This window comes from Orycteropus afer, unplaced genomic scaffold, assembly GCF_000298275.1.
Source record: "Orycteropus afer afer isolate SDZICR_OR568_19922 unplaced genomic scaffold, OryAfe1.0 scaffold00005, whole genome shotgun sequence".
Taxonomy (NCBI): domain Eukaryota; kingdom Metazoa; phylum Chordata; class Mammalia; order Tubulidentata; family Orycteropodidae; genus Orycteropus; species Orycteropus afer.
In genome coordinates this window covers 20,512,954-20,535,160 of record NW_006921592.1, presented here as the reverse complement: position 1 = coordinate 20,535,160, position 22,207 = coordinate 20,512,954, and positions in this window count along the sequence as shown.

The window sequence follows — 22,207 nt, the reverse complement described above, 5'->3', positions numbered from 1 at the left end:
AAGCACTTTGCATGTATTAGCATATATAACTCTCATCACAGCCCAGTGAGGTAGGCAGTATTATTATCTCCGGCTTACAGATGACAAAACTGAAGCAATACAGAGACAAAATAAATGATCCAAAAACATACAGCTAGTAAGTGGTGGAGCTGGAATCTGGACCCTGGTCATCTGGCCCCATAACTCAAACTCTTAATCACATTGTATACTGCTTCCCTCCCAAGACTGTAAGTGATTTGTTCAAGGTCATGGTGACTGGCATAGTTATGACTAGAATTAACTTCTCCAATTCTAATTATAAATATTAAATATTAGTGGATTGGCAGCCTGTGATGTAATCACTAAGGCAATAGACACCCCTCTAGAAGAAATAACAAAAAGTTATATGTGTCTCTTTATAATTTTTAATGTACTCCATTTAATAAGATGAAGTCATTAATGAACCTGCTACACCAGCCATGAACAAAGCACTTTACAAAATGCCCAAAATCGGCCAGACACTGGCGGAAAAAATAATAAATAAAATCAGAATTTGGAAGATGGAAGATCATGTTGCTAAGCAATTTTCAGATTTTTCAAAGGTCTGTAATACTTTCTTCAAGTACAAGCTGCTAAGGGATCTCAGATTATAAAAGAGTAAAACTCCATGCCCTGGTTGGGGGCAGTAGAAGATGCTAGAAGCTCTCTCCCTGCCTTATTTCACTTCCCAGAAGCCCTTTGAGCAGACTCTCCAGAGCTGTTTTAAAGCCATCAGTCCTGATTAACCCCAGTCTCTGTGGATCTCTAAGAGGTGACAGGACTTGCCTGAGGTCACCCAGGTGGTGCATGGCAAAGTCAAGAAGCACCCAAACTCCAGCTCCAACACCAATGATCTTCCTAACATTACCTCTGTACACTCATTTAACCTGAATATCTGGAAACTGTGAGTATCTTTGCAGCAGACAGTCCCGTGTGTTGTTTGAGCCCATCCACATGGACTACAATAAAAGATGGCAGAATGCTCAGCAAGGGGAGGAGAAAGGGAGCAGAGCCTCAGCAAAGTGTGATGGACCACTCCTAATTTCTCAGGCTCAGGGACTTCTTCAACTACATGGTCAAGGCCACACTGAGCTACATGGAGAAGAAAACAGCTCACTGATCTGCTTGGGTTAGCATTCAAAATTTCTCAGCAAGAAGCATTTCCCAAGGTATCAAAAATCTGTGTTCCTGAGGCTGCTGTGAGCTGTTGATGCATATCTCTGTTCCCAGGCCTGCTGCTCGCAGTTATTTTTATGGCATAACAGCGGGGCTCCCACCATGCAGAGCCTCCACTGGCTTTTGCACATGAAGTGTTTCACTGAGGTTTTCCCTAATGTAACTGACAGCCTCTCTTTGCCATTTAGACTCTGCATGGGGGTCTCCACATCTCAACACCAAAAAAGGAAAGCCCTGGAAACCCTGGCTTTGAGGCAGCTTTCCTACCTCAGAGGCCAACGACTCACAGAGACAAATACTTTGGTTACTGAGAAAAGGAGACCTGGGTATAGAAAGTGGGCTAGTGGATAGGGTTGCTTGTAACTTTGCAGAGGATCTTCTGTTATCTGGGATATACATTTCCCTCATCCAGTTCAATGGACGAGTTCGATGAAGTTACAGGAAATGGAAAAGGTCATTGAAGGTGATCATCATAAACCAAGAGTGTTTCACCTCCAAAATCACTAGCTAGTTTCACATCTCTGCTGCACCATCTCTCTGTCCAGACTTCCTCTCCTCTAAATAAATTATATTACCCAAATTCACTTTCTGCAGACACTAAAATCAGTGACATGGTGCTTCTTTTGACTCCTTTTCACTGAATGGTTTCTTTTCTTTGCAATTAAGGGCCGGTTGAAAACTCAGAAGTCTTGCTTGAATTACCATCAACCTAAGTCTTACAAAGACGTAAGGGACTGACAGGCTTCCATTTATGGATTAGACACGCTTTATTTTTCTGGTTTTAACAGCTTTTCAATCTAACTTGTCATTCCAATGTTCTTCCCATTCCAAGATGACAGTGTAAATTGGACGTTGACTGGGCACTTAGAGCTGCCCTTGCAGAAACCCTGAGTACCTAATGGTTTGTGAGGATATTGGCTTATTTTCTGGTAAATCTCTTTTTAAAATTCCAGTAAATTGGTTAAGTTCATGTCTGAAAGGGAAAAAAAGTCAATGTCCTTAATTGTTCTCTCTTCTTTTAGGGTGTCTTCCCTTGGGAATGGGCAATATGAGATTTGGCCAAGGGTCTGACAGTGTTCTTCATCCACCTGCCTCTAATATGTCAAAAAAAGCCCACTTGTTTTTTGTTGTTGTTGTTTTTGGGTTTTGGAAATTCAATTCTTTATTAGAACTCTTTCAACTAATGTTTAAAAGCATGTAATAGAGGGAACACAAAAAGTACCATTTTCCCCCCAGCTTCGCAGGCAGAAACTAGACCTAGAAGAAAGGGGCTCAAGATGGGGTTTCCACTTTAAGCCCTGTCTAACTCTAGCTCTAGGGCTTTTATTGAGTCTGGATCCCACAGAAGCTTTTATACAGTCTCTACCCTGACTTTAAAGAACTTCATTCATTCATTCGTCAACTGGAGGCCACAATACATCCAAGATTTCACATAGGCATGTGAGAGTTAGGCAATGCATCCAAGATACATCAGTGTCTATCATTCAGTTGTATGTTTCTACCACCACCACCCTTTCTTTTTCTCAACTCCTTATTCTCCTTCTCGCTAACCCCCCATAACCACTAATAATTTGTTCCAATGGATTTATCTCTTCTAGATATTTTATTTGTCCTTTTGTGTCTGATTTATTTCATTCAGCTTGATGTTTTCAACCACCACTCATCTGTCAGTTCATCATACTGTGGTGGTTTGCATGTTGCTGTGAGGCTGAAAACTATGACACTGGTATTTCAAATACTTGGGTTTACAATCAACAGCCATGGAAGCAGCAGTTAAGAAATCAGACGTCCTATTGCACTGGGCAAATCTGCTGCAAAAGACCTCTTTAAAGTGTTGAAGAGCAAAGATGTTGAAGACTAAGGTGTGCCTAACTCAAGTCATGGTAGTTTCAATCTCCTCATATGCATGTGAAAGATAGACAATAAATAAGGAAGAGCAAAGAAGAATTGATGCCTTTGAATTGTGGTATTGGCAGATGTGGTAGTTAAGGCGGTGTGTGAACTTGGCTGGGCCTGGTTGAGTGGCTGAACAACTGGTGGTAGTTATTCCCCATGATGAGACTGGCATGAAATGGAGTAGCGGGTTGGCTGGCCCACAGAGCAAGAAAGCTGAGGGCTTTTGGGGCAGGAAGATTTCCAGCGGAGTGGACTGCCTTCAGCATTAATCAGCAGAAGCAGAAAGACCATGGAAACAGGAAGCACAGCTGTCTCAGCCTCAAAGGGCAGGACCACAGCTTTTGGGGGTAGAACCACCACAGCCTCCTAGGTTTCAAAGAGCCAGATCTTCACCAGCTTGGTTCGGGAGTGTGGGGCTGCTCATTCATGTGAGCTAGTGGGATGGAGTCATAGCCACTGCCCAAGAATAAGGGGGCAGGGCTGCCATGCCCAAGAGGGAAAGGAACAAGGCCCACCAGGCCAAGGGGGTGAGGTCGCCGCTCAGGAGCTAGGGAACTGGAGCCACCCAGTGAAGGAGATCTGTACAGATGCCACCCATTGAAGATCTGTACAGGTGCCAAGTTGACAAGGGGTGAAATTGTGATAGTTAAGGTTGTGTGTCAACTTGGCTGGGCCTGGTTTAGTGACTGGGCAGCTGGTGGTAGTTATTCCCCTTGATGAGACTGGCAGTCAACTCCACGGTGGGATCTACCACAAGCAGTTGAGTAGCTGCTTTAGGGATGTGGTCTGCTTCCAGTATATAAGAAGCAGCTTTGGGAATGGTTTCTAGCTTATGGCATGCTTGAACCCGGCATGTAGCCAACTCATTGTTCAGCAGCCTGCCATGCTCTGCCGATCTTTGGGACTTTTTCTGGACTTGAATCAATGGCCTGCCATGTTGTTTGGTAACATTAGGACTGTGTCTTTTTACTTGTCAACTTTGGGTTTGTCAGCCTCAGCAGCCAGCAGCTGTCTGAGTGAAGAAAAACCCCCAGCTTCACTGGGCCAGGGGTAGGAGGCAGAGCTGAAGCCCAAGGTTGAAGGGCTTTCACCCAGCCCCTAGAGCCTGGCACTTTGAACTCAGATTTAAAGCCATCCCATTTTTGGTATGTTCCTGTCAGAGCATCCCTAGATAACCAAAACATCAAAGAATACTGAAAATACTGTGGACTGCCAGAAGAATGAATAAATCTATCCTGGAAGAAGTACAGCTGGAGTGCTCCTTAGAATTGAGAATGGCCAGATTTTGTCTCACCTACTTTGGTCATGTTGTCAGAAGGGACCAGTCCCTGGAGAAGGATATCATGCTTGGTAAAGTGGAGGGTCAGAAAAAGGGGAAGACCCTAAATGAGATGGATTGACACAGTGTCTGCAATGATGGGCTCAAGCATAGCAAGGTTTGTAAGGATGGCCCAGGACCAGGCAGTGTTTTGTTTGCTGTACATAGGGTTGCTATGTGTCAGAGCCAACTCAACGGTACCTAACAACAACAACAATGCTTTCAAGGTTCCTAATATAAATAAGGAATTTCATTTTTCATGCTTGAACAATATTCCATTCTATATATACACCACATTTTATTTATCCATTCATCTGTTGATTAATACTTGGATTGTTTTCACCTTTTGGCTTATGAATAATGCTGCAATGAACATTAGTATATGTGTCTGAGTTTCTGTTTTCAATCCTGTTGGGTATATACCTAACAGTGTAATTGCAGAGTCATATAGGAGCTCTGGCAGCATAGTACCTAAGGCATTTGACTGCTAACCAGAAGGCTGGCGATTCAAACCGACCAGCCACTCCTCGGGAGGAAGACTGGGCAATCTACTTCCACAGTGATACTGCCCAGGAAACCCAAGGAGCGTTCGCTATGAGTCGGGGCCTACTCGACAGCACAAAACAACTACACGGGAATTCTACATTTAACTTTCTAACAGGGTTTAAACTAATTAGAACCAATTCAGTCATGGCTGATGATGCAAAATTCACAACACACCTGAATTTTAAAAATTCGAGTGAAGAGGCAAAAATTACAGTTTGAACCCCTGGAATAGGAAACTCAGAAGAGGCATAGTGAGCCCTTTCAGGAGCCTAATGCTGGAGATTGGATTATTGCCAGGATGTAGAGAGCAACACACACTCAAAGAAGCTTCCACTGCCATCTTTGAGCTGGCCACATTAGTTCCGTCTCTGCCTGTCAAGAGATTTCATTGCTATACAATGGTCTCTGCTCTTGTTTTCTAACAGGAAGATTAAGCTTCTAGCAGAGCAAAACTCAAAAGCCAAACTCACTGCCGTAGAGTCAGATCCAACTCATAGCGACCTCTCCTTGGGTTTCCAAGGCAGATTGCTCAATCTTCCTTCTGAGGAGTGGCTGATGGGTTTGAACCGCCAGGCTTCTGGTTAGCAGTCAAATGCCTTAGGCACTACACCACCAGAGCTCCCAGCAGAGCATTAACCGATAATTTTTCCCATTCTGGTTATCATTCTCACTCAGATTTACAAATTCATTCACATTTTACAAATTTGGCTTCCCTTCATCACCCATGACTAAACTGGGAAGTTGAAGTCCACCTTTTTGAAGAACCACCAAACTGTTTTCCATAGTGGCTGTACCATTTTACAATCCCACCATTGATGTAAGAGTGTTCTAGTTTGTCCACTAACATTCTTCCCTTTTAAAAAAGTTAGAAAAAATATTAGCAGTGGTCATCTCTAATTGCTGGGGTTAAGGTAGAATAAGTTTTTTTTCCTTTGTTTATTTTTCTAAATCTATCATGTATTTCTCATGGAATTTTTAAGAATAAAAGAGACCACCATCCTCACTTTTGTGATTATCATTCTCTTGTACTTCATTATAGTGTTATCATCCAGTTATCTCTAAGCATAAGCAGGAGTCCTGATGGCCCAGTGATTAATACACTCAGCTACTAACCAAAAGGTTGGCAGTTCAAACTCACTAGTTACTTTGCAGGAGAAAGACGTGGCAGCGTGCTTCTGTAAAGATTTATAGCATTGGAAATCTTATGCGGCAGTTCTACTCCGTCCTGTATGGTTGCAGTAAGTTGGAAATGACTTAACAGCAGTGGGTTTGGTGGGAAACAATAAAGTATGAACTTTTGCATGTTTTGGTACTTTCTATAAATGGAATTAGACTTTTTTTAAAAAAATTATAAAAGATAAAAATATGATGAGACAGGAGGAAACTGTCCAGAATTACGCTGTCTAATAAAATGGCTGTCAAACACTTGAAATGGTACCAGTCCAACTTGAAATAAGCTGGAAGTGCAAAATATACACCAAATTTGAAGATAAACTTTAATATGAAAGAAGAAATGTGAAATATCTCAATATTTTCCATTGGCTAATATTTTACATTTACATCACCAAACTTTACACATAAACTTGACACATAAAGTGTAATTGCTGAAATTATAATTTTTGATGTGTTGTTTTAAATAAAATGCATTATTAAAATTAATTTGGCCAGTTTCTTTTTATTTTTTAAATAAAAAAAAATATTTTCAGAATTTTCTTCTAGAAAAATTTAAATTATATATGTCATTCACATTATATTTCTATGGGACATTTCTGGCCTAGAAAGCTCTGTGAATTACTTACATTTAAAATTCTCATAAAACTATAATTTTAAACTACATTTGATGGCTAACAGATATCTATTCCAAGCCAATTGTTTTGCTATCTTTGTTTTCTATTTTTATACTTCCCCTTGGTGTAACTTCTTATATTATGAAATCAGTACAGTGAATTGTTTGGTATGGCTCTTCTAGCCATGGTCATTGTGACTCCCACCAGATGACTGGGTGGAACTACGCAAGTGTGAGGTGCTTGTGATCCACCAATGGAGTTGGATAGCTTGCTGATAAGTGAATAAGGTAAATGGCACACTTGCGGGGCTGGAACTATGCAAATAAGGTGTATAGAACCCTAATGTGGGGATTGGTCGGTTTTGCCATACCACTAGGCCTAAAATGAGCCATCCCAGAAGCAGAAAGGGGGTATCTGGCTACCACCAAGAAGGAGAAACAGAAGTGGAATGTGTCCTTCGGATCTGGGATCCCTATACTGTTAATCTCCTAAAATCTAGGAGACAGAGAGCTGTAACATCAGAGAGATGGCAAGAAGCAGCAGTAGAGACAGCAGAGCAAACAGAGGTAGCAGAACCAGGAGACAGTCTGGTGGACTTCCTGGTAAGCAGAGTGCCTTTGGCAGAAGGTTTGCTGGTGGAGTGGGGTGCCTCTGGGCAATTGGTGGTGCTAAATTTGCCACCCCACAAGGTAGAGCTGAGTGCCTTCTGGCCAAGGATTACTGGGGAGTGGGGTGCCTCTGGGCACTTACCAGCAGAACTCAAAGAGCTTTGTAACACTTGCTGGAGCACGGCAGAGGCCAAGGAACAGAGAGACTCACCTCTGAGCACAGGTGAGAATTGGCTGTCCTGCTCAAAGAACTATATCCTGAGTCATTTCTGATCCTGAATTATAACCCCTGTTTAAAAAAAAAAAAGCAAACCCATTGCCATCGAGTAGATTCTGCCGCACAGCAACCCTCATTGGATTTCCCAGGCAGTAAGTCTTCTGGTTAGTGGTCAAATGCCTTAGGCACTGCGCCACCAGAGCTCCTTTACTTCCCTAAGAAACTTCATAATCAAGAGTATTGTCTGTGAATTTTGTGTGGCCACTGAAATGAATTACTGAACTCAGCAGAGAAGTAGTGAGTGCTCTCTATGGGAGAGACAGTTGATGTCAGAACTGGTAAAATGTTTGGAGGATGGAAGCATGTCTGATCGATCACCACCTCATAAGAATCGGCCATGAACTATTGATCTTGATCTTCCTACCCCTTAGTGAAGTTAGAGGAGATCAGACATGTCCCAAATGCTATTTGTACATAAAGCTCTTCTCTCATCTTCTGCATTTCTATCCTAAAACGTCAACCAAAATTAACATTTTGCCAATTTCTCCAAGCCCCTGACAAATGGTCAGTTCATTATTCTCATTCCTCCACTTCCTTTGACCTTTCCTTCTTTTCCCAAAACCTCCACTTTTCCTGCCCACACTGTCTTCATCCCTGAACGTGAGTCCTGCTCTCCCCATCCACATCCCCATTCTCTCATCAACACATTCCTGGAGCTTTGACTTACATGTGACAGATTGTCATGGCATCACTCACAGCCACACCTGCTTTCCAAGAAGACCCTTTACTGCCCACATAATAAAAAGCTTTACATCTGTTTAAAAAGGAAAACAGTCCTTATCATCATTTCTATTACCCAGCTCCATAGGGTTTTCAGTGGCTGATTGTTTGAAAGTAGATCAGGTCTTTCTTCCAAGGCAGCTCTGGGTGGACTCAAACCTTCATCCTTTTGGTTAGCAACCAAGAACAGTACCTGTTTAAACCACTCAGGGACTTACATTTAAACTATACTTCCCCCTAAAGAACTGGTACAACGGTAGTGGGAATAGTTTATACAGTATTCGGAACTTACAAGAAGTTTTCTTTTCCTTTTTTTAATGTAGTACTGAATCTTCATCATCATTGTACATTTTGAAGCAAAAGAAAATGCTTCATAGACCATTGCCTCTGTCAGTGGGTTACATATTTTTCTAAGGACTGCCACCATCCTCAACTTCTCAGACTGCTTCTCAGACATGGTGACTTATGGATGCAGCAGGACAGCTGAACAAACAATAAAGGGGCTGTCAAAGAGGCAGACAGGATGCAGCATGTGGCATCTAGTCTGGGACAGGGAATGTGGTATGAGGCTGCCCAGCCTACTCTAGAATCCCACACATCTTCTGAGGCAAATGCCTTGATAAATCCATTGTAATAGGAAAAACGGCATCTATGCTTGGTAATGTCTACTGCCGAAAACTGACAACAGAGAAACTCTGTCTTCAGTCATGGACTCTGGCCAGAGATCTTGCAATGTGTGTGTTTAGTTCAAAAAGAACCCAGGACAAAAAGTGCTAATGGGTCATATGACCCACCCTCTCAGTTGGGAAAACAACTGATGTACCAGTCCTGCTGTCAGTGGGGCATCTCAGGAGGGAAACATCCCACTCTGTGGGGAGTGCTGCTGGTCCTACATGGGGCTTTTCAACCACGCTCACACTCCTGGCTCCTGGGTTCTTCAGATGTACCATGCAGAGTATGAAAAACCAGAAATATGATAGAAACCAAAGAGTCCCTGTAGTTGAAAGGGAGAATGATGTTTGAAAAGCACCTCAGAGCTGCTCTTGTCTAGGCCTACAGTTTGCTGCATGATATAGAAAAGGAAAATGTCTGTTACTATTTGTAGCACATAAAATAGGAGTAATAAAACCTGGAATCAGTATCAAAGGACCGGTTGTTATAAAATTCTACAAAATGCCCCTGTTCGTTCTTGCAGTTTATAGACAATTTCCAAGGGAAGTCTCAGTCTTGTCCTTTGATTTTGGTCATCATGATGCAGTTCTTTAGGAGCCCTGGTGGTTCTGTGGTTAAGTGCTTGGTTGCTAACTCTAAGTTTGAAAAGTTGTCAGTTCAAACTCATAAATTTGAAAGGCTGTCAGTTCAAACTCTGTGGAAGAAAGATGTGGCAATCTGTTCCCATAAAGATTATGGCTTTGGAAACTCTGTGGGGCAGTTTTACTCTGTCTCATGGTGCCTAAGGCACTTGACTGCTAACCAGGAGGCTGGTGGTTCAAACCCACCAGCCACTCCTCAGAAGGAAGATGGGGCAATCTACTTCTGTAGTGATACTGCCCCGGAAACCCAAGGATGGGTCGCTATGAGTCGAGTCTGACTTGACGGCACATAACAACAACAACAACATAGTGTCACTACGAGTCAGAACCTACTCAGTGGCAATGAGTGGCTGCAGTTCTTCGACTCCTGCATATTGGTCAGGAGAGGCTGGGACACAGGTGACTCTGCTGCATCTTTACCCTTGTATTCAAATGGCCAGCCTACGCTTCCCTTTTCCCACAGGATACACTTTTAGAAATTTCCTCTCCCCTTTCTGACTCCACTTGCCTAAACTAGTTTATGTTGCATGAAAAGAAATAGGCAATGTAATCTCTAAAAAATAGCAAAAAACAAATAAACAACAAAAAAAGGTATGCACAATATTAGACTTTGCCTAAAACTCCCAGGGCAATGGAGATTATTTCCAAGCCCAGCCACCATCAGAGTAAAAGTAATTTTTTAATTAAAATAAACCCTATTCCATACTTTACACAATGATGTAATAGCAGATCCCTATGGAAACTGCATGACACACTGAAACACATGTGAAACGGAGGTAAAAGAAAAGATTAAATGAAAATATATATTTGAGCTGGTTATTAAGAACAATAACATTTCCAGGAATGGGTCATTTGGGAAAATAGTTGATTTGGCTGGGGACAAACAGAGCCTCATAGGTGTGCCCTGAGAAGATGTGATCAGAACTTAATTTTAAATCTGAGGATTGTAATAAGAACTCGGTTATTTAAAGTCAATGCCAAAGAAAAGGGAGCCAGCATTAGCTAGACCCCAGAGGGTGAACTGTAGGATGTGTCATGTTACCCCTGGGGTCAGAAGGATGGGCAGGGACTAGTTAGATATGCTAAAGCTGATTTCTACTTGTCTTTTCAAATGCCCCAAGGAACCTGGTGGTGCAGTGGTTAAATGCTCAGCTGCTAGCCAGAAGGTCGACAGTTTGAACCTGCCAGCTGCTCTGGGGAAGAAAGATATGGCAGTCACTTCTTTAAAGATTTACAGCCCTGGGAACCCTATGGGGTGGTTCTGCTTTGTTCTACAGGGTCACTAAGGGTTGGAATTGACTTGATACCAGTTTTTTGTTTTTTGTATTTTTTTTTAAATGCTCCAGAAATATAAACCTACAAAGGGAAAGACAAGGAGTCCCTGAGATCAAAGTTTATGTGTAGGGCAGAAAGGCATCCCACTAAAAGGAAAAAGACACACCTTCCTCCATAGAAAGTGCTCTACCTGCTGAGGGGTGAGATGTTTGTAATCTAATGCTTTGGGTCATAATCTTCCCATTTATAGACTGATTTTATATTTTTGGACACTCACTGTACTTCTCCTTGAATGATGTCATTTCCACAGAACTTGACAAATGGCTTAACAGTCCACACTTTGCTCAAACTGAACCCTAGAATGTGAAACTGCTGATGTTTTTCTTCTTCCTTAAAGAAGCATAATCCCAATGCTTAAACTTGGTGTTACACTGTTGTTGTTGTTGTTATATGCCATGGAGTCGGCCCCGACTCATAGCGACCCCTCCTTGGGTTTCTGAGGCAGTATCACTACGGAAGTAGGATTGCCCAACCTTCCTTCCGAGGAGTGGCTGGTGGGTTTGAACTGCCAGCCTTCTGGTTAGCAGTCAAGTGCCTTAAGCACTATGCTACCAGACTAAGTGTGTTCAAATGGACATACTTGAACTTATAGAAAGGTAGATGGCCAGGCATAATGATTCATTTCCTGATACTGTGCTTGGAAAGACATCTTAGGGCAGTGCTACATGCCATAGGTAGCACTTGGAAATTAAGAACTTGGAGTTAACAGTCCATTGGGTTAAACTTGAAATCAAAAGAAGAATGAGTGATGTTATGCTTCATATTATATCAATCCAAAATTAACCAGTGTCTTGGGTGGTACAAACAGCTAAGCACAGGGCTCATAACAGAATGGATGGCAGTTCAAAACCACACAGGAGTGCCTCAGAAGAAAGTCCTGGCTATCTGCTTCCAAAACATCACAGCCATGAAAACTCTATGGAGCACTGTTCTGAAACACATGGAGTTATCACAAGTCAGAAATAATTCAATAGTTATTTTTGTTTTTTAGTTTTACATATTATCATAAAATCTACATATAAATTATATCAAATTTTGGCTTCCCAGAGATTAAAATCTCTTTAAATTATTGCTATATTTCTCTGGAACACAAAAGAAAATGCTATGACTCACAAAAGTATGAAATTTCAAGGTCAGTTGATACTGTGTCACTCAAGACTTCCCAAATACCAAATAAAAATTCCATTATTTTGTATGTGTATGTTTAATATCTTTCTCCCCTCGCCTGACTACAATTCAATGACCTTCAAATGCAATATCTATTGTTGCAGTTACTTTCATCTTTACCTGAGTGAAGCAGAATCAATGTTCTCGTCCAGCAATTCCAATTAAGCCACTATAGACAATCCTGCTGAATCTGCAAGCTTTGGATTTATATTGAATTAATGAAAGCTGAAAGGGGTTCCCATTTTACAGCCACACTTAATGCATCCTTGTCAAGAGGAAATGTAATTACAATATTACACTACATAGTAGGTTGATCAGTTTAAGCAAGGTGACAACCATGAATTGATCATGTGGGAGTCTCAATAAAAATCACAGAGCTATTATAAAATATGCCACTTTTCTATTATTTAATTCCCTGGAGCCAGAGTCATTCAAATGATTGGTAAAGGGATATACATTTAGAGTCACTTATTTTCAGGTCAATAGCTTAAATAGACCTCCAGGTAGTATCAAAGGCTACTGCCCAACATCAACTGTTTTTGTTATTTTGACAAAAGTCAGGTCTCAGCTCTGGTAGCATAGTGGCTAAGGCACTTGACTGCTAACCAGAAGGCTGGCTGTTCAAACCCACCAGCCACTCCCCAGAAGGAAGATGGGGCAATCTACTTCCGTAGTGATACTGCCTTGGAAACCAAAGAAGGGGTCGCTATGAGTCGGGTCTGACTTGATGGCACATAACAACAACAATAACAACAGTCTACCCATTTATTTCAATGGGGTCAAATCCAATAAAAAATTTAAAAAAAGGTTTTAAAAATATTTACATTTGATCTTTGAAGCAAAAAACAAAAACAAAAACAAAAAACCCCTATTTTCTGGAAAAAGAGTAAAGACATTAATAAGATGGAGTAGGCAAAGCAATATTTGCATCTCCTGTCTGAGAACATTTTTGACTTAGGCATTAAACACATCTTAAAGCATTAGCTTTGCTAGTCAACTGTAATATTAGTTTTTGACTTGCTGGATTTAATTAGAAGATTTTTTTTTAATCCAAGCTTTAAAATAGCTTTAAAAAATTAAGTACATCTGGCTACTTTAATACTATCATCAGTTAACCTACATAATAATGTTGGCATGATTGATGGTCTGCAAATGTGAGTATTTTTTTCATCATGGTATTAATTTCTTATTTAAGATTTAAAAAAAAAAAAAAAAAACTGACTGCCATCACCTTTCCTTGGGTTTCCAAGGAGGTATCTCTACAGAAGTAGATTGCCCAATCTTCTGTCCAAGGAGTGGCTGGTGGGTTTGAACCACCAGCCTTCTGGTTAGCAGTCAAATGCCTTAGGCACTACGTCACCAGAGTGCCTTTATTTAAGACACTAGGGGGGAAATATTCCCTATCCCTTCATCTCCCCTCAACTAACCAAAAACAATAATGAAAACTAAGAAACACCCCTAACCCTGAACCATAACGTATGAAGAAGTACTGCAGAATACACTGGAAACTATGCCCAGGGAAGGAAAGACTCATAAAGAAAAGCCTGTGCTCTGCAGATCTTGAGCTAACGTGGAAGACTGCAAACAAGATCTGAGGGATAGGACAAGTTGCCTTGCTTGGAGCATCAAGATCAGGGTTTGTGGGCTAGCCAGGTGCTTATCACGGAGGAGCAGAGGAAGAGGGGCTAAGCAAGGAAACACACCATCAAGTTATTTTCACAAGAAATAGGCTGTTGGTAAGGCTGAATCTAAAATTGATTGGGTTGGCGCACACAGCTATAGACTTGGTTAGCTGACCAAAAAACCAAACTCACTGCCATCAAGTTTCTGACTCACAGTGACCCTCACTGGGTTTCTAAGGCTGTAAATCTTTGCAGAAGCAGTCTTCCTTCCATGGAGCAGCTAGTATATTCAAACCACTGACCTTTTGGTTAGCAGCCAAATACCTTAACCACTACACCACTAGGGCTTCTTTGGTGAGCTGAAGATACGAGAAATTTAAATTGCCAAGCAAGAACCTGTAATCAAGGTATCAGAATGCTACTGACAAGATATTCAGAGGTAACTTAGCAGGTTTTCCTATTATCCCAGTTCTTTACTCTTCTATAGTTTTGGTCTACAAACAGCTGGTCCAGGAAAAGTTCCACCATTCAGTGATGGGAACGGCATGGGACTTACATAAACACAGTGCAAGGAACAAAAAGGAAAGGAACATAACGAAGCAAAGTAAATGATGAATATAGATCAGAAAATTATGGTACAGGTCACTTTGATATTATGAAGAGTAAATGAAATATGGCCTTAGAGTGGGAAAAAGAAGAAGAGCAGAAAGAAGAAGGTCACATCATAAGAGACATTATTGAAAAACACTCAGGGCATAAAAGAAAAAAATATTAGAAAATTGAGCATATTGAAAAAGAAAAAATTGTGTTTTTCAAAAAAAGAAATTAAAGGGTAAATGTTAATTACAGAAGGCAGAAGCCAAGGTTGTTGGCTGTTTGTACCATCCAGAGATTTCAGATAGGTCAGCAGAGGCACAGTATTCCTGGAGGTCACTTCCTCAAAAATGACTGTAAACCACTTCAACATATCCCACTGAACCCCAAACTAAAGGTGTCCACACCTTAATTTCCCTTAGCCACATCCAAAAAAGTCCTGCTGCCATTTTGTAGCCCACTGATATAAGAGAAAGCTTGATGTACAAAAGACAGTGTGGAAAAAGACAGTAGCCTTAGGAAACTCAGTTAGTTGATCTTACTTTTGAAAAGTATACAAAAGCATTTGGCTATTTAAATACAATGCTCATGTTCCTCACAGGTCCTGAATTTTTTTTTTTTTTTTGCAAATAAATGTCCCTGAAATTAAAGCTTTTCTACTTTCACAGTTACTATGCTTTTGTACTCTATTAAAGGAGTCCCTCGGTGGTGCAAACATTTACAGGATTCTGCTATTAACCAAAAGGATGGAAGTTCAAGTCCACTCAGAGGCTCCTGAGAAGACAGGCCTGACAATCTACTTCTGAAAAATCAGTCATTAGCAAATTCAAAGGAACACAGTTCTACTCTGACACACATGGCTTCACCATTGCTTGATCAGTGACAACTGGTGGTGGGAATGGGGGCACTGTGTTTCAAAAAAAAAAAAAAAAAAAAAACCTAGTGCACATAAAAGAACTGGAAGAAAATTACCAGAATATTAGCAATGTTTGTATTTAGGTAATATAACTATAACTGTATTTTTTTTCCATCTACTTTTGTACATCACCCAAATTTTCTTTAAATGACCATCTTTCCCTTTAACATGAAAAGAATTAAATTAGTCTAATGGCTGTTTCTTCTGGTCTTGCCTGTTCCACAGGCTGTAATCTTTTGATTTACTTTTTTATCCAGATAAGGATCATGAAAAGACACTCTAGATTCCAAGGAATTGTCATCTCTTTAAAATACTGTTTCCAGCCTTGTGAGTTATTTTTTATAACTATTCAACCAAATCTTCTTTAAGGCACTACACAGTTGCATATATAAATTTGCAATGCCTACAACTTTGTTGATAACCCACAATACACAATCATAAAGGCAAGAGTTAGCCACAGAAGGTCCTAAGTTTACTGATTATGAAATAAACTTACATGTAAACCTTTTCCTCTGACATATTCATGAAATATTGACAAGGGACAAATTTTTTTCAACTTTTATTTAGTGAAACATAATCATATTAATATTTAACTGCATGTACCAAACCATTCATGGATGAACCCAAGACAAATTTTATTCAATCTTAAAGTAAGTGGTTTGGTTGGTTTTTTTGTTTTGTTTTGTTTTATTTTTTGTTTTGTTTTGGCCTGTTGTTTAAACAGTGTAAATATGATGTGCATTCTCATATTGAGCACAAGCATAATACCTACAAGAGAGTTCACATATGGTCATCATTAATCAATAAGTTTAGAGTACATTTCCCAAGCCAATGCTCTACTGAGCATCCTTTCAAAGGATACATATAGATAAACAAAAGCCAAACTCACTGCCATCAAGTCCATTTCAACTAACAGCGACCCTCATTGGGTTTTCAAGGCTGTAAATCTTTAAAGAAGCAGACTGCTGCTTCTTTCTTCCACAGAGTGACCAGTGGGTTCAAACCACTGTCTTTTTGTTTAATGGCTAACTGCCTCAGCCACTACACTACCAGAGCTCCTTACATACAGATAAGATGTGAGAAGATATATTCATCTCAAAAATTTGCTTAACACTGTGTTCAATAAGTTGTGGAATGTATGTTTTTGCTAATTTTTAACTACCAGATTATTACTGTTAATGAGTAAACAAGTGTTGTAAATTGTCAAAAGACAATGGAGTATACTGTATTTCCCAAACTTAATTTAATTAAGTTAATTAAAAGTTAATTTAATTAAACTTAATTTAAATGAAACACATTTTTCTTTCTATAGCTATTAAAGTCTATAGATGAGTTATTTTGAGGGCTACCATTCAGAAAAATATTGGCTTAGATTCTGATGTTTGTTCCAATATTTGTATTATATGAAGTGTAGTTTATGGAAACATTGAAAATATTTATTATCTGTCAACACTGAATTCTAAACAAAACCCTGCTATGGGGGATTGAGTTTACCTTTGCTTAAAGATAATTTCATAATTCTATCCAGAATATTGCAATATAAGAGAAAAAAAAAAAAAAGCAGAGGTAGTCAGTTTGGAGACTTTTTAAAAGGGGAGGAAAGGAAAGACATTGTGGAATAGAATTCTTAAAATATTCAAGATAAAATTGTAAAAGGTGAGTTCCCAAATATATTGATTTGCATGACTATCCACTAGTTACCTGTCCTTTTCAAGTAAAGAGCAAAAATTTCTAAAGGTATTCAGGAAAAAAAAAATCCACAATTTATGTTTCCCCAAGGTTTCACTAAAATATGAAACTCAGTGGAATAAATGCTGCATCCTCAGTCTTTCACTTTGTTAAATAACACAGAATACTATCAACAACATTTAATGTGCTGCAAAATGTTACTACATTCTCAAAGGAAAAGAAAAAGGTAAAATTTATCATTTCGTCATAACGACAAAAATAGTACACTGAAAAGCTAAGGTAGCTGTGAGATCCAAAGTATTATATTCGATTACAAAACTGAGTATAATACTAAGTACATGAAACGTGAGACTGGAATATATTTGGTTGGCAGAGCACTTCTTAAAAGACAAACAAATACCAGATGGAGGTAGCAAAGATAACTAAAATTCAAATGGAAAAAGGACATTGCACATTGGAAAGATGGAAAATATGCAATTATATATTTGGAAACCACTTACAATTTTCTAAATACAAGTTAAAAATAAAAGTCACACATTTTCTTCAAAATAATATCCCTAGAGTAGAATCTGGAGTCCCTGGATAGAGCCTATAGTTAACAAGGTCGGCTGCTAACTGAAAGATTACAAGTTCAAGTCCACCCAGAGTTTTCTCAGAAGAAAGGCCTGGTGATTTACTTCCAAAAAAATAGGCCATTGAAAACCCCATGGAGCGCGGCTATACTCTGACACACCCAGGGTCACCTAAGTCAGTGTCAATTCATTAACTCACCTTCCTTCCACTGAGCAGCTGGTGAACTCAAACCGCCAACCTTTCAGCTAGCAGGTGAACGCTTAACCCTTGTACTATCAGGGCTCCCTAATTAAGTACAGGAATTCTCAAACTTTTTTCACCAGAGCCCAATTTCCAGAGAAATTCTGGCTATTGGTGCTTACCCAGAAACAGAAAAATCTCTGCATTGTCACACAGCAATCAGGCTTTTGGGTAAGTATTCTGAAAGTGTCATTGGTGTGCTCTACCAGCATGCTAACTGCAGTTTGTAAGTATCAATTGTTGTTGTTGTTGTTGTTCGCTGACATTGTGTCAGCTCCAATACATGGTAACCTCATGTAAAACAGAATGAACTGTTGCCCAGTCCTGTGTCACTTTCACAATCATTGCTATGCTCAAGTCTGTTTCTGTGGTCACTGTATATTTTGAGTATCTTTCAACCTAGGGGGCTTATCTTCCACAACTATGTCAGAAAATATTTTGTTGTGATCTGTAAGATTTTCATAGCCTAATTTTTGGAAGTAGGTCACTAGACTTTTTTCCTAGTCTGTCTTAGTCTGGAAGCTCTGCTGAAATCTGCCCACCATGGGTGCCCCTGTTGGTATTTGAAATACTGGTGGCATAGCTTCCAGCATCACAACAACATGCAACCCACCACGGTACAACAAAGTATCACATTGTTAAGTGTGTTTGACAATGTCTGAAAACTGGAGACATAACCTATAGCTTCCAAATATCAAGGAGACTAAAAAGGGAATACAGTAGTTTATCCATTCATCAGAAGGCAAGGAAGAGAAAAACAAAAGAACAAAGTAAAAAAGCACAAAATAAAGTGGAAAAAAAATAGATCCAACCTCACCAGTGCTCACAATTAACCTTGACAGTGAAAAACCATTATCCGTTTGAGTACATGAAGAATAAAAATCTGTGTTGGTTAAAAAAGGCAAACCTAAAATAAAATATGAATAGCAGTGAAACACTCTCTGATAGGTTAATGGAATATTTTATGAGCAGCCCTTAAATATTGTCCGATAGAGTGCCAGAAGATGAGCCCTTCAGGTCAGAAGTCACTCAAAATACAACTGGGGAAGAGCTGCCTCCATAGAGTAAAGTCGACCTTAGTGATGTGGATGGGGTAAAGATTTTGGGACCTCCATTTGCTGATGCGGCACAACTCAAAATCGGCAGAAACAACAAATATCCATTAATAATTGGAACATGGAATGTACGAAGAGCTCCCAGGAAAATTGGAAGTTGTCAAAAATGAAATGGAACACACAAAGATCTGTGTCCTAGGTATTAGTGAGCTGAAATGGACTGGTTTTGGCCATTTTGAATCAGACAACCATATGATCTACTATGCCAGAAATGACAAATTGAAGAGGAATGGGGTGGCATTCATTGTCACTAAGAATGTTTCAAGATCTAACCTAAAGTACAATGCTGTCAGTGATGGGATAATATCCTCACCTACAAGGAAGACCAGTTAATATTACTATTATTCAAATTTACACACCAACCACCAAAGACAAAGACGAAGAAATTGAAGAATTTTACCAACTTCTGCAGTTCTGAAACTGACCAAACATGCAATCAGGGTGTGTTGATTATCACTGGTGATTGGAATGCAAAAGTTGGAAACAAAGAAGAATCACCAGTAGTTGGAAAATATGGTCTTGGTGATAGAAATGAGGCTGGAGATCGCATGATAGAATTTTGCAAGACCAATGACTATTTCATGGCAAATACCTTTTTTCAACAACACAAATGATGACTATACATGTGGACTTCACTAGATGGAATGTACAGGAATCACATCAACTACATCTGTGGCAAGAGGTGATGGAGAAGCTCAATATCTTCAGCCAAATCAAGGCCAGGATCTGACTGTGAAACAGACCATCAGTTGCTTATATTCAAGTTCAAGTTGAACCTGAAAACAATTAAAACAAGCCCACAAGAGCCAAGATATGACCTTGATTATATCCTTCCTGAATTTAGAGACCATCTAATTTGATGCATTGAACACCAATGACCAAAAACCAGAGGAATTTTGGAATGACATCAAGAACACCATCCAGGAAAAAAGGAAAAGGTCATTAAAAAGACAGGAAAGGAAAAAGAGACCAAAATGGATGTCAGAAGAAACTCTGAAACTAGCTCTTCAATGGAGAGTACCTCAAGCAAATGGAAGAAATGACAAGATAAAAGAGCTGACCAGAAGATTTCAAAGAGCAGCTCGAGAAGAAAAAGTCAATTATTATGATGAAATGTGCAAAGACCTAGAGATAGAAAACCAAAAGGGAGGAACATACTCGGCATTTCTCAAGCTGAAAGAACTAAAGTAAAAATTCAAGCCTTGAGTGCAATGTAGACGATTCTGTGGGCAAAATATTGAAAGATGAAGGAACCATCAAAAGAAGATGGAAGGAATACACAGAGTCACTGGACCAAAAAGAATTGGTCAATGTTTATCCATTTCAGGAAGTGGAATATGATCAAGAACCAATGGTATTGAAGGAAGAAGTCAAAGCTGCCCTGAAGGAATTGGTGAAAAATAAGGCTCCAGGAATTGACAGAATACCCACTGAGATGTTTCAACAAAAGGACGCTACACTAGGCACTCACTCAGCTATGCCAAGATATTTGGAAGACAGCTATCTGGCCAACTGACTAGAAAAATCCGTATTTGTAACCCACAGAATATAGAAATTATCAAACAATGTCATTAACGTTACACTCAAGTAAAATCTTGTTGTTGTTGTTGTTATGTGCCATTGAGTAGGACCCAACTTGTAGCGACCCCTCCTTGGGTTTCTAAGGCAGTATCACTACAGAAGTAGATTGCCCCATCTTCCTTCCAAGGATTGGCTGGTGGGTTTGAACTGCCAGCCTTCTGGTTAGCAGTCAAGTGCCTTAGGCACTATGCTACCAGAGCTCTTGAAGATAATTCAAAAATGGTTGCAGTAGTACATTGACAGAGAACTTTCAGAACTGCAAGCTGGATTCAGAAGAGGACATGGAATGAGGGATGTCATTGCTGATGTCAGATGGATCTTGACTCAAAGCAAAGAACATCAGAAAGATGTTTACTTGTGTTTTATTGACTATGCAAAAGCATTCCATTGTATGGATCATAACAAATTATACATAACATTGAGAAGAATGGGAATTCCAGAACTCTTAATTGTACTCATGAGGGACCTGTACACAGACCAGGAGGCTGTTGTTCGAACAGAACAAGGGGACACTGCATGGTTTAAAATCAAGAAGGTAGTGCATCAGGGTTGTATCTTTTTACCATACTTATTCAATCTGTATGCTGAGCCAATAATCTGAGAAGCTGGCCTACATGAAGAAAAATGTGGCATCAGAATTGGAGGATGACTCATTAACAACCTGTGACATGCTGACGACACAACTTTGCTTGCTGAAAGTGAGGATGACTTGAAGTACTTAGTGATGAAGATAAGACTACAGTCTGCAGTACAATTACATCTCAACATAAAGAAAACAAAAATCCTCACAACTGGACCAATAAGCAGCATCACAATAAATGGGGAAAAGATTGAAGTTGTTAAAGATTTCATATTACTTGGTTCCACAATCAACACCAATGGAAGCAGCAGTCAAGACATCAGATGACATATTGCAATGAGCAAATCTGCTGCAAAAGATCTCTTTAAAGTGCTGAAGAGCAAAGATGTGTCCTTGAAGACTATGCACCTAACCCAAGTAATGGTATTTTCAATTGCCTCATTTGCATGGGAGAGCTGGACAATGAACAAGTAAGACCGAAGAAGAGTTGATGCTTTTGAGTTGTGGTGTTGGCAAGGAATATTGAAAGTACCATGGACTGCCAAGAGAATGAACAAACTTGTCCTGGAAACTGTGCAACTGGAAGCAAGAATGGCCAGACTTCATCTCACCTACTTTGGTCATGTTGTCAGAAGGGACCATTTCTTGGAGAAGGCTATCATGCTTGGTAAAGTGGAGGGTCAGTGAAGAAAGGGAAGGCCCTCAACGAAATGGATGGACACAGTGCCTGCAATGATGGGCTCAGGTATAGCAAGGATTGTGAGGCTGGCACAGGACCAGGCAGTGTTTTATTCTGTTGTACATAGAATCACTATGAGTCAGAGCCAACTCATTGGCACCTAACAACAACAACAACAACAACCAAAACCAAACCAAACTCACTATTGTCAACAATGACAAAACAAAATCACATAGAAAGGTATAACATGACAGTATAGAAATGTGTGTATTCATGTGTGTGTGTGTGTACCAAGCAAATACCTAGCCAAAATGAAGCTGATATATCAATATTAGGATTGTTGTTGTTGTTGTTATGTGCCGTCGAGTAGGACCTGACTCATAGCAACCCCTCCTTGGGTCTCCGAGGCAGTATCACGATGGAAGTAGGATTGCCCAACCTTCCTTCCGAGGAGTGG